The sequence below is a fragment of the Canis aureus genome, chromosome 11 (assembly GCF_053574225.1).
Source record: "Canis aureus isolate CA01 chromosome 11, VMU_Caureus_v.1.0, whole genome shotgun sequence".
Lineage (NCBI taxonomy): Eukaryota > Metazoa > Chordata > Mammalia > Carnivora > Canidae > Canis > Canis aureus.
This window is the reverse complement of record NC_135621.1, coordinates 9,640,597-9,654,303: the sequence shown is the minus strand read 5'-3', so window position 1 is coordinate 9,654,303 and position 13,707 is coordinate 9,640,597. Positions and strand designations below refer to the sequence as shown.

The window sequence follows — 13,707 nt, the reverse complement described above, 5'->3', positions numbered from 1 at the left end:
CACTTTCCATCATCCACTGTCAGCCGTGGTCCAGAAGCAAATAATGTTCCTGACACATCATATCCCGACTTCATTTCATCCTACAGACATCGTATCATCTCTTTTCACAGGAAGGGTGAGTACAACACAATCAGATATATTGGGAGAGAAAGAGATAGACCACACTCACATAACTTTTATTATAGTATATTGTTATAACTGTTCAATTTTATTACTATTGTTGTTAATCTCTTACTGTGCCTAATTCATAAATTAAACTTTATCCTAGCATGAATGTATAGGAAAAAATATAGTATACAGAGGGTTCAGTACTATCCACAGTTTCAGGCATCTACTGCTTGTGGATAAGGGAGGTCTGCTGTACAGAGAACACAAATTTAACGGTGCTCTCAAGAAAGTTTAAAAGAGGGAGCCTGGGTGGCTCAGTGGTTGAGCATCCGCCTTTGGCTCAGATAGTGATCCCGGGGTCCTGGGATGGAGTCCTGCATTGGGCTCCTGGCAGGAAGCCTGTTTTTCCCTCTGCCTGTGTCTCTCATGAATAAATAAATAAAACCTTAAAAAAAAAAAAAAAAAAAGAAAGAGAAAGAAAGGAAGTTTAAAAGAGAAGAACACCCCCTGCTGGCTGTATATATATCTTTCTTTTGTCCTAACCGATAACAAAAACACCAACTGGGGAAGCCCTGAGTCACCAACCAGCTGAGTGAGTTTTAGCAAAACTCTCAACTCCCCAACACCTCATCTAACTCAACCATAAGGTTGGGAGTAGGCAGAATTAAAGTTTAAGTTCTTTTCTGGCTCTAAATGATTCTGAGATTCAGATTTCTTTTTTTTTAAAAGCCCGTTCTCTTTGTAAAAGCTCAGAAGAAACATCTACTGTTTTTTCAAAGCCACCAGAATCTCTCGAAAGTCAGAGGTTCAAAAGCTATTACTGTTCCAAATATTATACAAACTTGCAGTATGTGTAAGAATAAGCAAATTAGGACAAAACAGAAAAAAATAATCCTTAGCTGCAAGACATTAAAGAGTTTAAAGAAAATGAGAGGCTGTGCTAAAAATACTATAAGCAGTTATAATCCTGTTTCTTTCATCTTGTCAAATTCTTACTAAGTTACTTCAAGGCAGATCAAGCTGCTAATTATATATCAAAACATATCTAAATCTGTTATCAATATTAACAACATTGTGCTAAAATTCACAATTCCACCACAAAGTTCCAAATGTAAGGCAAATTGACCTTAATTTATTTTATTTTTTTAAATCTACCTTAATTTAAATGCTAACTTCCTTCAATGTCTCAGTAAAACTAGGGGAAAAAACACACTAATTTCTTTTCAGCTATCAAAACAAATGAGCTCATCAAAAAAATGTGCAGGGCAGCCCGGGTGGCTCAGCCATTTAGTGCTGCCTTCGGCCCAGGGCGTGATCCTGGAGACCTGGGATCGGGGATCGTGTCCGCATAGGGCCTGCTTCTCCCTCTGCCTGTGTCTCTGCCTGTCTCAATAATGAATAAATAAAGTCTTTAAAAAAAAAAAAAGAATGTGCACATCTGGGTTAAGAAGAAAGACGGGAAAAAAATCGCACGTAATTTTGATCCCCACCAAAACCACATTAAAAATACAGTATAGGGATTTCTATCATAACAGGGAAAAAAAGAACAGAGACAACAACAGAATTTTGAAGCTGAAAAGACATAGGACAAGTAGAAATTGACTTAGCAGAGCCTATGAAGCCAAATCCCAGTTGACAGGACAAAGCTTTATGACACCACATATTCCACAAAACACTCAAGGATAGGCGGCCAGCTCCTGAGGAAGCTTAATAAGGAGAGTGTGGAGGAAGCTGTTGAGAAACAATTGCATCCCTAGATCCTCTCCTCTACTTCAGGAGGTTGGGCAATTACTCCTCTCTCATCCCTACAAAGGTTTGAAGGTTTCATTTCTGAAGAGGGTTCAAACAGGGAATCACTGGAGAGCCAGCTGAGGGTGAGTGCCTTACCTAAAACAGAGGGATTCAGTGACCACCTACAGGCTGACTGCTGAATGCAGGGACCCCAGCTCTTACCCCACAGACCTTCCCTGTCCAAACAGGAGCTCTTCCCTGAGGAATCTGAGCAGCCCCAAAAGAAAGACCTGAACATATGCACCTGGGGGCCATCCAGGTGACTCCTCAATGAAGCTCAAAATCAGTAAGCCTTACTCAACACCTCAGAGTTCAAGTCCACTACTTTAGACTCCCACACTTAATTATGAGCAGACAGCCAAGGACTGCCACAAATCTGAGAAAAGACTCTAAATATAATAACAGGTATTTTTTAAGATTTTATTTATTTATTCATGAAAGAGAACGGGGGGGGGGGGGGCGGGCAGAGACACAGGCAGAGAGAGAAGCAGGCTCCCTGCAGGGAGCCCGATGTGGGACTCGATCCCAGGTCTCCAAGATCATGCCCTGGGTGGAAGGCAGGTGCTAAACCACTGAGCCACCTGGGCTACCCCAATAATAGTTTTTTTTATTTCAAGTTTTGATATCTATTATTTACTATTTCTATTTGGCCTTTAAAGTATAATAAATAACCATAATAACAGTTTTGAAAGGTTCTTTATTCCTTGTTTTCTATTTGTCTTAGTGTCTATCATTAATATCTTTGGGGTTTTTTAAGATTTTATTTATTCATGAGAGACACACAGAGAGAGGCAGAGACACAGGCAGAGGGAGAAGCAGGCTCCCTCTGGGGAGCCTGATGTGGGACTCGATCCTGGACCCCAGGATCACACCCTGAGCCAAAGGCAGGCACTCAACCACTGAGCAACCCAGGTGTCCCTCATTAATATCTTTGAAACAATGAGAAAATATATGAATCTGTGAAACAAGAGTAGGATACAGAAAATGAGCATTCAAGTAATGACCCCCCAAAAAGAGGTCTCAGTAACAGGACTGAAAAATAAAGTTGAGATAGTCTCCAAGACAGTAAAGCGAAAAACCAACACAAAAACAAGGAGTGCTTGAGTGGTGCAGTTGGTTAAGTGTCCAACTCTTGGTTTGGCTCAGGTCATGATCTCAGGGTCGTGAAATGGAGCCCCCCCCATCGGGCTTCACACTGAGTTCGGAGTCTGCTTAAGATTTTTGCTCCCGGGGATCCCTGGGCGGCTCAGTAGTTTGGCGCCTGCCTTTGGCCCAGGGCGCCATCCTGGAGTCCCAGGATCAAGTCCTGCGTCGGGCTCCCGGCATGAAGCCTGCTTCTCCCTCTGCCTGTGTCTCTGCCTCTCTCTCTCTCTCTCTCTTTCTCTCTCTCTGTCTCTTTCTATGTCTATCATGAATAAATAAAAAATAAAATCTTAAAAAAAAAAGGATTTTCGCTCCCTCTCCCTCTGACCCTTGCACTAGTGCATGTGTGCACTCTCTCTCTCTCTCTCCCCCCTCTCAAAATAATAAATCTTTAAGAAAAAACAAAAGAAAAAAAAACACCAAAAATAGAGAGATGGAAAATAAAAAAAAACAAAAAATATTACAAAACTAGTCCAGAAGTTCCAACAGCCAAAAAATAGAATTCCAGAAAGAGGAAAAAAAGAAAAGGAGAGAGGAAAAGCACCAAAGAAATATTCACATAAATTTTCCAGAAGTGAAGGATGTAAGTTGCCTGACCGAGTCTATCTAGGCCCAGCACAGTGGGTGAAAACAGACCCACACCAAGCAACATAATCATGAACATGATGATTTCAGAACACCAAGAACCAAGAGAAGATCCCACAAGCTTTCAAAAAGGAAAGGAAAAAAAGAAGAAAAAAATCCAGGACAAAGGATGAGGAATCAGAAAGGCTTCAGACTTCTCCAGAGCAAAAATGGAAGCGAGAAGTCAACAGAGCAGGTACAAATTGTCAAAGTGAAGATCTAATAAAGACATTTGCATTCCTGCACAATTTCCAAAATTCTACCTCACAAGCACTCTTGCTCAAGGGCATATGGGCACAGCTATAGAAAGAATAATCAGGAAAGAAGAAAACATGGGACAAGAGAACAAAAGATCCAACACTGGAGAGGGCCAAAGAGACAGAAGGGAAATCCCAAGGTAACAGACCGAGCACCGCTAGTCCAGACCATAGCACTGTGGCTCAAGTGACAGTTGTGTTGATGGAGGTCAACATAAGATCCTTCCTGCTACTGGGCAATCTTTCTAACTCGAGGACAGAATGCCTAGGAGAGCAGTTGTTTATCTCACAATGTGCTGACAAAGTGCTCACTCTCTCCTCCCTTCCCTCCATGCTCACAAAAGTGTTCTGCTTTGACCTACTTCTGAGAGCAAGAGCAAGGCCATCGTCAAAAATAAAAAGCAGGCCACTCCCCCAACTTTGCGGATCACTCAGCAAGAGATACCACAGGACTTATTTATAGCCTAGCCCCCTAGATCCCCCAGAAGGGGGTCCTGTGCATTCTCAGGGGAACCTAACACCAGACTGTGACCCAGAGACTGGTTTATCTTTGGGGAGCTTTTATCTAACAGAGGCAACATTAATTACCCTTTCCCTGTACAACTAGGCTTGAGCTTGCTACTCAGTTTCTGAAAACTTTACATTGTTGAGGAAAGAATGCAGAGGATAGAAAAACTATAAAGTAAGGAAATGATCAACACAAATGTGGGGAAGAAAGGAAATTTCACAGGGAGGAGCACTCGGGCTTCTAATGTGCTAGTAATTATTACTAAGTCTTGGTTAGGTAGGTATCCACTTACATAGAACTTTATTTTTTTAATATATTTCTAATACATATATGATGTTACATTCTATATAAAATATATTTTAAGTAAACTCCTGTTTACATCAGTGAAATTGTTTTAATATCTTGAAACACCGAAGGAACTCTAAAAATAGTCTTTAAAATTCTCTGCCTATAAATGGGATAAGTTATGTGAAATGGGCAAATTCTATATAATGTACCAAAGCTGATGCAAGAAGAAATAGAAAATGTAAATAAGTTTATAAGTATTTTTTTAGGTTGAATCTGTAAGTTAAAATCTCCCGGGATCCCTGGGTGGCGCAGCGGTTTAGCGCCTGCCTTTGGCCCAGGGCGCGATCCTGGAGACCCGGGATCGAATCCCACGTCGGGCTCCCAGTGCATGGAGCCTGCTTCTCCCTCTGCCTGTGTCTCTGCCTCTCCCTCTGCCTGTGTCTCTGCCTCTCTCTCTCTCTCTGTGACTATCATAAATAAATTTAAAAATAATTTAAAAAAATTAAAAAATTAAAAATAAAAAAAATAAAAAATAAATAAAATCTCCCTACAGGGGCAGCTGGGTGGCTCGGTGGTTGAACATCTCCCTCTGGCTCAGGTCATGATCCTGTGGTCCTGGGATGGAGTCCCTCATCGGGCTCCCCACAGAGAGCCTGCTTCTCCCTCTGCCTGTGTCTCTGCCTCTCTCTCTGTGTCTCTCATGAATAAGTAAATAAAATCTTTAATTAACTAATTAAAATATTTTTTTAATTTTTTTTTATTTATTTATGATAGTCACACAGAGAGAGAGAGAGAGAGGCAGAGACACAGGCAGAGGGAGAAGCAGGCTCCATGCACCGGGAGCCCGACGTGGGATTCGATCCCGGGTCTCCAGGATCGCGCCCTGGGCCACCACTACGCCACCCAGGGATCCCTAATTAATTAAAATAAAATCTCCCTACAAAGAAGGCTTCAGACCCAAATATTTTACCAGCAAATAATATCAAACATGAAAGAAATAATTCCAGTTTCATATAACCTCTTCCAAAGTACAGAAAAAGTGACCATACTCTGGAACTTCTTTTTTTACCATACTTCAGTATGGTACTGGCACAAAAAAAGACACACAGATCTAGAAAACCCAGAAATTAACCCACCTGTCTATGGTCAACTCATCTTCAACAAAGCAGGAAAGAATATCCAATGGAAAAGAGACAAGTCTCTTCAACAAATGGTGTTGGGAAAACTGGACAGCCACATGCAGAAGATGAAACTGGACTACTTTCTTACATCATACACAAAAATAAATTCAAGATGGATAAAAGACCTAAATATGAGAGAGGAAGCCATCAAAATCCTAGAGGAGAACACAGGCAGCAACCTCTTTGACCTCAAGCACAGCAACTTCTTACTGGACATGTCTCTCGAGGGAAGGGAAACAAAAGCAAAAATGAACTATTGGGACTTCATCAAGATAAAAAGCTTCTGCACAGCAAAGAAGACAATGGACAAAACTAAAAGGTCACTGAGAGGCATCTGGGTGGTTCAGTGGTTGAGCATCTGACTTTGGCTCAGGTAATGATCCTGGGGTCCTGGGATTGAGTCCCATACTGGGCTTCCCACAGGGAGCCTGCTTCTCCCTTTGCCTGTGTCTCTGCCTTTCTCTGTGTGTCTCTCGTGAATAAATAAATAAAATCTATTAAAAATATAAAAAAATAAAAGGCCAGTGACAGAATGGGAGAAGATATTTGCAAATGACATATCGAATAAAGGGCCAGTATCTAGAATCCATAAAGAACTCATCAAAATCAACACCCCAAAAATAAATAATCCAGTTAAGAAATGGGCAGAAGACATGAACAGACATTTCTCCAAAGAAGACGTACAAATGGCTAACAGACACATGAAAAAATGTTCCACATCACTCATGATCAGGGAAACACAAATCAAAACCACAATGAGATACCACCTCACACCTGTCAGAATGGCTAAAATCAACAACTCAGGAAACAGTAGATATTGGTGAAGATGTGGAGAAAGGGGAACGAACCCTCTTGCATTGTTAGTAGGAATGCAAACTGGTGCAGTCACTCTGGAAAACAATGTGGAGGTTCCTCAAGAAGTTAAAAATAGAGCTACCCTATGACCCAGCAATTGCACTACTAGGTACTTATCCAAAGGATACAAAGGTACTGACTCACAGGGGGCACATGCACCCCAATGTTTATATGTTTACAAACGCACTATCAACAATAGCCAAATTATGGAAAGAACTCAAACTTCCACCAACTGATGAATGGATAAAGAGGATGTGAGATATATAGATATGGATAATGGAATATTACTTGGACAGCAAGAAGAATGAAATCCTGTCATTTGCAACAACACGTCTGGAACTAGAAGCTATAATGTTAAGCAAAATAAGTCAGTCAGAGAGAGATAAATATATGATTTCATTCATATATTTAAGAAACAAAACAGACGAACATAGGAGAAGAGAAGGAAAAATAAGATAAAAAGAGAGGGCGGCAAACCAAGAGACTCTTAACTATAAAGAACAATGAGAGTTGCTGGAAGGGAGGCGGGGAGGGGATGGGCTAAATGGGTGATGGCATTAAGGAGGGCACTTGGTGGGATGAGCACTAGGTGTTATACCTAAGTGATCAATCACTAAGTTCTACTCCTGAAACCAATACTATACTCTATGTTAACTAACTTGACTTTAAATTTTTAAAAAACTGTAAAATATTATTTAAATAATTTTTAAAATACTATTTTTATGGATTGAAAGACCCAACATTTTAAAGATGTCATTCTCCTCAAAGAGCCAAGAAGAACCAAAATAATCTTGAAGAATGAGGTGTAAGAACCTACACTATCACATAGTAAGAGTTATTATAAAATGCAATAATTTCTCACTGTTGAAGCAAAATGAACTGTTTTGTTGTTTTATTTGTCTATTCTTGAACCAATACAACAGAGACACTGCCTGTGTCTCTGCCTTTCTCTGTGTTCTATTGGTTCAAGAATAGACAAATAAAACAACAAAACAGTTTTTGCTTTTGTTTCCCTTCCCTCAAGAGCCCCAAAACAGATCCACACACATACAGACACCTAATTTTATGCAAAAATATCACCTCAGAACAGTGATTAAAGGGATGGTCTCTTCAATAAACAGGGCTGAGTCAATCAGACATCCATATGGACAAAAATGAAATTTGACTCCTATTTCATATCGCACAAGCAAAATGAATCCATTCTAGGTGGATCTAGATGTAGAGATCAAAACAAAATAATATAAAAAAAAAAAAACAAAATAATAAAGCTTCTAGAAAATAATACAGGAGAGTATCTTCATGAGTTTGATATTAAAAAAAGATTTCTTAAGCAAAGTGAAAAGGCACCAGCCATAAAGGCAGGACTGGCTACATAATTTGTGGAACCCCTTGCTCTGCAATAGCAAAGCATTAAACCAGGTGTGGGTCCCTATTGACCATAGGGCCCTGTGTGACTACACAGGTCACATGCCCATGAAGCCAGCCCCTCAAAACGCTAAAAGACTAATAAATTGTACTTTTTAAAAACTAAGAACTCTTGGGGCACCTGGGTGGCTCAGTCAATTATGTGCCGACTCTTGTTTTCAGCTCAGGTCATGATCTCAGGGTCATGAGATCGAGCCAGGTGTTGGACTTCACACTGGGCATGGATTCTGCTTGAGATTGTCTCTCTCCCTCTCCCTCTGCCCCTCCCCAATGTGTGTGTGCTCTCGCTCGCTCTCTCTCTCCCTCTAAAAAATAAATAAAAATGAAAAACTAAGAACCTTTAGTCATGAGGTGACTATAGTTAACAATACTGTGTTGATGGTTGAAGTTGCTAAGAAAATAGATTATAAAAGTTCTCATCACAAGAAAAAAAATTCTGTAACTGTACGGTGATGGATCTCAACTAGACTTAACTGTGGTCATCATTTCACCATATACGCAAATATTGAACCACTATGTTGTATACCTGTAACAAGTATCATGCCATATATCATTTCTACCTCAACAACAATTAAAAAAAAAAAAAAAAAACCCAAGACCTCTCATTCATTAAATGACACTCTTAAGAGAGTGAAAATGTCAGCCAAAAAGGTGGAAGAAGGTATTTGCAATGCACGTATCCGACTAAACCTCACATATAGGACACTTTAGAAACTCCTGCAGAGCTATAAGAAAAAGTAGACAATCCTTTTCTTCAGAGATAAATAGCTAATAAACATATGAAGAGGTGCTGAACCGCATTAGTAATCAGAAAGATGAAAACAAAAATCCACATCAAATAAACACTCACTAGAATAGTTAAAATTTAAAAGACTGGCAGCACCAGTACCAGTTTGTTTTATTTCCTACAGTACTTATCACTTTACCACCTCCTTACACACATAAATACTTATTCTTGTGAGCAGGTGACCCAGCTGAATTACAGAACTTTCTGGAACTATGGAGAAAGAGATCTGTTCTTTCAGGTAAGATTGCTTAATTGGAGCTGCTATATTGCCCATTTTGGTGTTAGTGCAGAGGAAAGCACAGATAAGAGATGAAATCATAGCCTTAAAGATGCTATTTGAGCAGTGGTATCTGATTTAGTTGCACCTGAAGCCACATCCCTGGCGTCCTAATTATGTAAGCCAATCAATTTCCCTTTTCACTTAAATCATTTTGTGTTTCTGTACTCATGACTGAAAGATTTTTAACTATTACAATGTTGTAACAAAACAAAATGGTAGACTGAAAAGCAGTGCATCAATCCTTCGAACTTATATTTACAGATAACTTACGGCAATGGCATATGAGGTTACATGAAAAAGACAAGATACAGAAATGTTATATAGTACATTGATTTTGGAAAAACTTTGTGTAAAAAATGACTTGTGGGGCACCTGGGTGGCTCAGTCAGTGAAAGTGCCCAACTTTTGATTTTAGCTCAGGTCATGATCTCAGGATCCTGGGATCAAGTCCTATATCAGGCTCCCTGCTCAGCAGGAAGTCTACTTGTCTCCCTCTCCTCCCTCCCATTCATGCTCCTTCTCTCTCTCTCTCTCAAAATAAAATAAATAAATCTTTTTTAAAAACCACACTTAGGGGCACCTGGGTGGCTTGGTAATTGAGCATCTGTCTGTGGCTCAGGGTGTGATCCTGGGGTCCCGGGATCAAGTCCTACATCAGGCTCCCCACCGGGAGCCTTGCTTCTCCCTCTGCCTATGTCTCTGCCTCTCTGTGTCTCTCATGAAAAAATAAATAATAAATAAATAATGAATTTAAAAACACACTTGAATAAATATTCAGAATTATAAAAAGATTGTCTTTCGAAAATTATTTTTCCTCTTTTTATAACTTTGCATTTTCGAAAGTTTCCATAAGCAGTGTATTATATTTTTAACACCTTTTATTGAGATACAATTCACACACCATAAAATTCACCCTTTTAAATTGTACATTTAGCAATATCTAGTATGCCCACAAAATTGTGTAACCATCACCACTACCTAATTACAGAACATTTTCATCACCCCAATGAAAAAAACCTATAGTATTAGTAGTCACTCCACATTCTCTCTACCTGAGCCCCTGACAACCACTAATCAACTTTCTATTTCTATGGATTTACCTCTTCTGGACATCTCAAATAGAAGCACACAACACGTGGACTTCTGCGTCTTGCTTCTTTCACTTAGTATAATGTTTTCAAGAATCATCCATGTTTTAACATGAATCAGTACTGCATTCCTGTTCATGACTGAATGTTATTCCACTATATGGATATGCCACTTCTGTTAATCCATTCATCCATTGATAGACATGTGAGTTGTTTCCATTTTGGGGCTATTTTGAATAATGCCACTATGAGCATTCATGTACAAGTTTTTGTGGGGACATACATCTTCAGTTTTCTAGGAGTGGAATGGCTGGTTGAGTGCATTTACTTTGTTTTTGTTGCATTTACTTTTATAATTTGTTTAAAAAACACAGAGAACTATTTCCTAGTGGAATATGTTGAATGTCAGTGCCACCAAACTCAGAGCCACACTGATTCCTTCTCCTGCCACAGAGAACAAGTTACTATTTTAGAGAAGACAACCATAGGAAAAGAACAAGGACCACTCACTATTTGACAAGTACCCGTGTCTGCCAGGCATTTATAATAGATAGCAAGCTTTAATCACATTATTATCAAGATGCCAGAGTACACACATCAGTCAAATGAGACTATAAGCTATTTAAAATTCCTGTACTCATTGACAAGGCTAAAATAAAGACAATATTTCTATGAATGTTTACATTTTTCCCACCCTTTTTTCTTACCATATTTTCTCAATGACAGCTCGATTTTACCACTTGATTTATAATATCATTTCACAAACTCAACCAGCATAACTTAAATATTTACTACATTGATGCAGAAAATTATAAAATTAGGAAATGCTGATAATTAAGAGGGCCTCCCTCTGCCTTCAGTGTTTTCAGTTAAATCATAAGATAAACAAACCACTTAAAAATCTTAACATCAGAATCAAACTCCTGGCCAAATATTCATCTTACTCTTCTCATTGTCTTGAAGCCTTGAGGTGGATTTTCCTGCACACCTCCATGTTCCTAATGAATAGTGACAGCTGCTACCATTCTATCGTTAATTTTATTATTAATACTAAATTGGTTGTACCGTGCTTGCTTCGGCAGCACATATACTAAATTGGTTGTACCATGGTTACCGTCTGATACACAGTTAAATATAGGGAGAAAAATATACTCTTCTACAAGGCAAATAGTGATCCTGTTCTTCTTATTCCCAACTCTGTTTTAAAATAAAAAAGATTGTAAAGACACCTTGGGTGGCTCAGTGGTTGAGTCTGCCTTCAGCTCCAGGGCATGGTCCTGGGGTTCCTGCAGGGAGCCCACTTCTCCCTCTGCCTGTGTCTCTGCCTCTCTGTGTCTCTCATGAATAAATAAATAAAATCTTTTTAAAATAAATAAATAAATAAATAAATATAAAAGGATTCTATGTAAGACTTAGTGTAGGAAACCATAAAATCCAGGCAGTTACATCATATGTGTTCAAAATAAAAATGATCTAGTCATTTTGGTTCATAATCCATACTTATTTATGGAATCATTATATCCCCTTTGGTGTATCAACAGGAAATGACCTATTTTAATCAAAGATTAAAATTGTTTTCTATTATAACATGTTATAGAAGGGGGAATATCACTTAGGAAAAGAATTGTCAGCACTGGATCCATATATAGAGGGGAAAATAGGGGTTATCTGAACTTTTGTATGTTAAATACAAAGAACTCAACATGCATGTTGTATTTAAATGCATCACTGCCAATCACCACTAAAATGAAAGCTTAGTTATTGAATGTAAAATAGTGAAATCTAAATTCCTTAGAATTCTAATCAAATGTATCTATTAGTTGACTTTCAGGAAAGAGGCAAAATGTGCAATTATGGGAATAAGACATTTAGTCACAAAACATCTAACCCCTGGAGAAATAACAATTTAGTCAAATTTCGAACAATGTCTACATCATAATATAATATCATAAGAATGATAATTTTGATCCACTATCCTTTCTTAATTCAACAAAATACTTTCTGTTCCATTTAGTTGAGCCTTATTACCAAAGTGATAATTGAATTCCCAAGGTTAAGAGGCATTAACCCCATACTCTGAAATACAAAACTGTCTAGACTTAAAGAGACAAACTCTAAAATATATAGGAAAGCTGCATTCACAAATTCACAAATTGAATTAGGTGCTTGTGAACATGTTTTTCTTAAAAGACACAAATGCCAGTCCTTTTCTCAGTCAAATAAATCCAAACTTTAAATAATTATCAGCCCCTGTTAATTAATTACCAACCCATGACCCTGTGCCAGCCAGACATTCTGCTCTGTCTCCTTACACTGATTCCTCCCCGCTCTACTTTCCCACACATCCAAACTCCATGCATTTACCGCTTTGTGCTTTTCACTTCTGGTACAAACAATAATAATGGGTAGTTGAAAACACAGTTGAAAAGAGAAAAATCACGGTATTTCAAAATAAAAATGGGAAAATAACAGCATTTTTACTTGTAAATCAATCAGAATCCATGGAAAAATATCAAATATAACACATGCCAACTTATTGTAGATAGCTAAACATACATAAATGTACATCTATGTGTATGTATACCTATGTCTGTATTCCCCTTTTCTAGCTATTTCAGACAAGTATCTGGCTCTGGGGAAAACCCTATTCAAAACCAGTCTCTTTAAGGACACCCCAGCTTTCTGTATGGACTATTGTATCATTATGATAATTAAGCAACATTCTTTTTTTTTTTTTTTAATTAAGCAACATTCTGCTTAATATATATATTAGGTTGAAATCTTCTTTAGTAAACAGCAAGAATAATAATTTGAGGATTGTAAGCAGTGATATAATAAAACAGGAGGAAGAAAATGTGGTATTTACTTTTGAAAATAAACATAAGAATCAATGTAAGCCATTGATTTTATTATCTGAAACTAACCAAGCCCTGAACATTGTATTTTATAAAAACAAACATCTTAATTTGGAATTTTTTTAAAAACTGCAAAAGATATCACTTTATATATAAAATGTGACAGCGTAAAGAAACAAAGTAAGGCAACTTTCACATGCACCTAAAAAGTTCTTACAGGCATTTTATTGAAACATCATTGGTGCCTCTATTTGCCATACCTGAACATACTGTTTTGCCATGCTGCATGTTAATAAAGAATACAAAACAAAAATAAGGAAATGTTAGCAGAATAAAACATAAAACTACCACATGGAGAACTTAAAAATTAAGTCACAAGTCTTTATATCTAGAATTTAACATGGGTCAGTGATTTAACATTTTCAACTCAAGTAACAAACCACACAGCCCTTAGCTGTGAATGGATGACCCATGAGATGGATTTAATTTGTTAAAACATTTTGTCCCTCTTAGATTT

At 38.1% G+C, this 13,707-nt stretch overlaps 1 protein-coding gene across 5 annotated transcripts in view; it reads right to left on the bottom strand.

Moving 5' to 3' along the window:
* TBC1D30 (TBC1 domain family member 30) overlaps positions 1-13,707 on the bottom strand; it is an 84,051-nt gene that overhangs the window by 64,588 nt on the left and 5,756 nt on the right. The window lies entirely within an intron of this gene.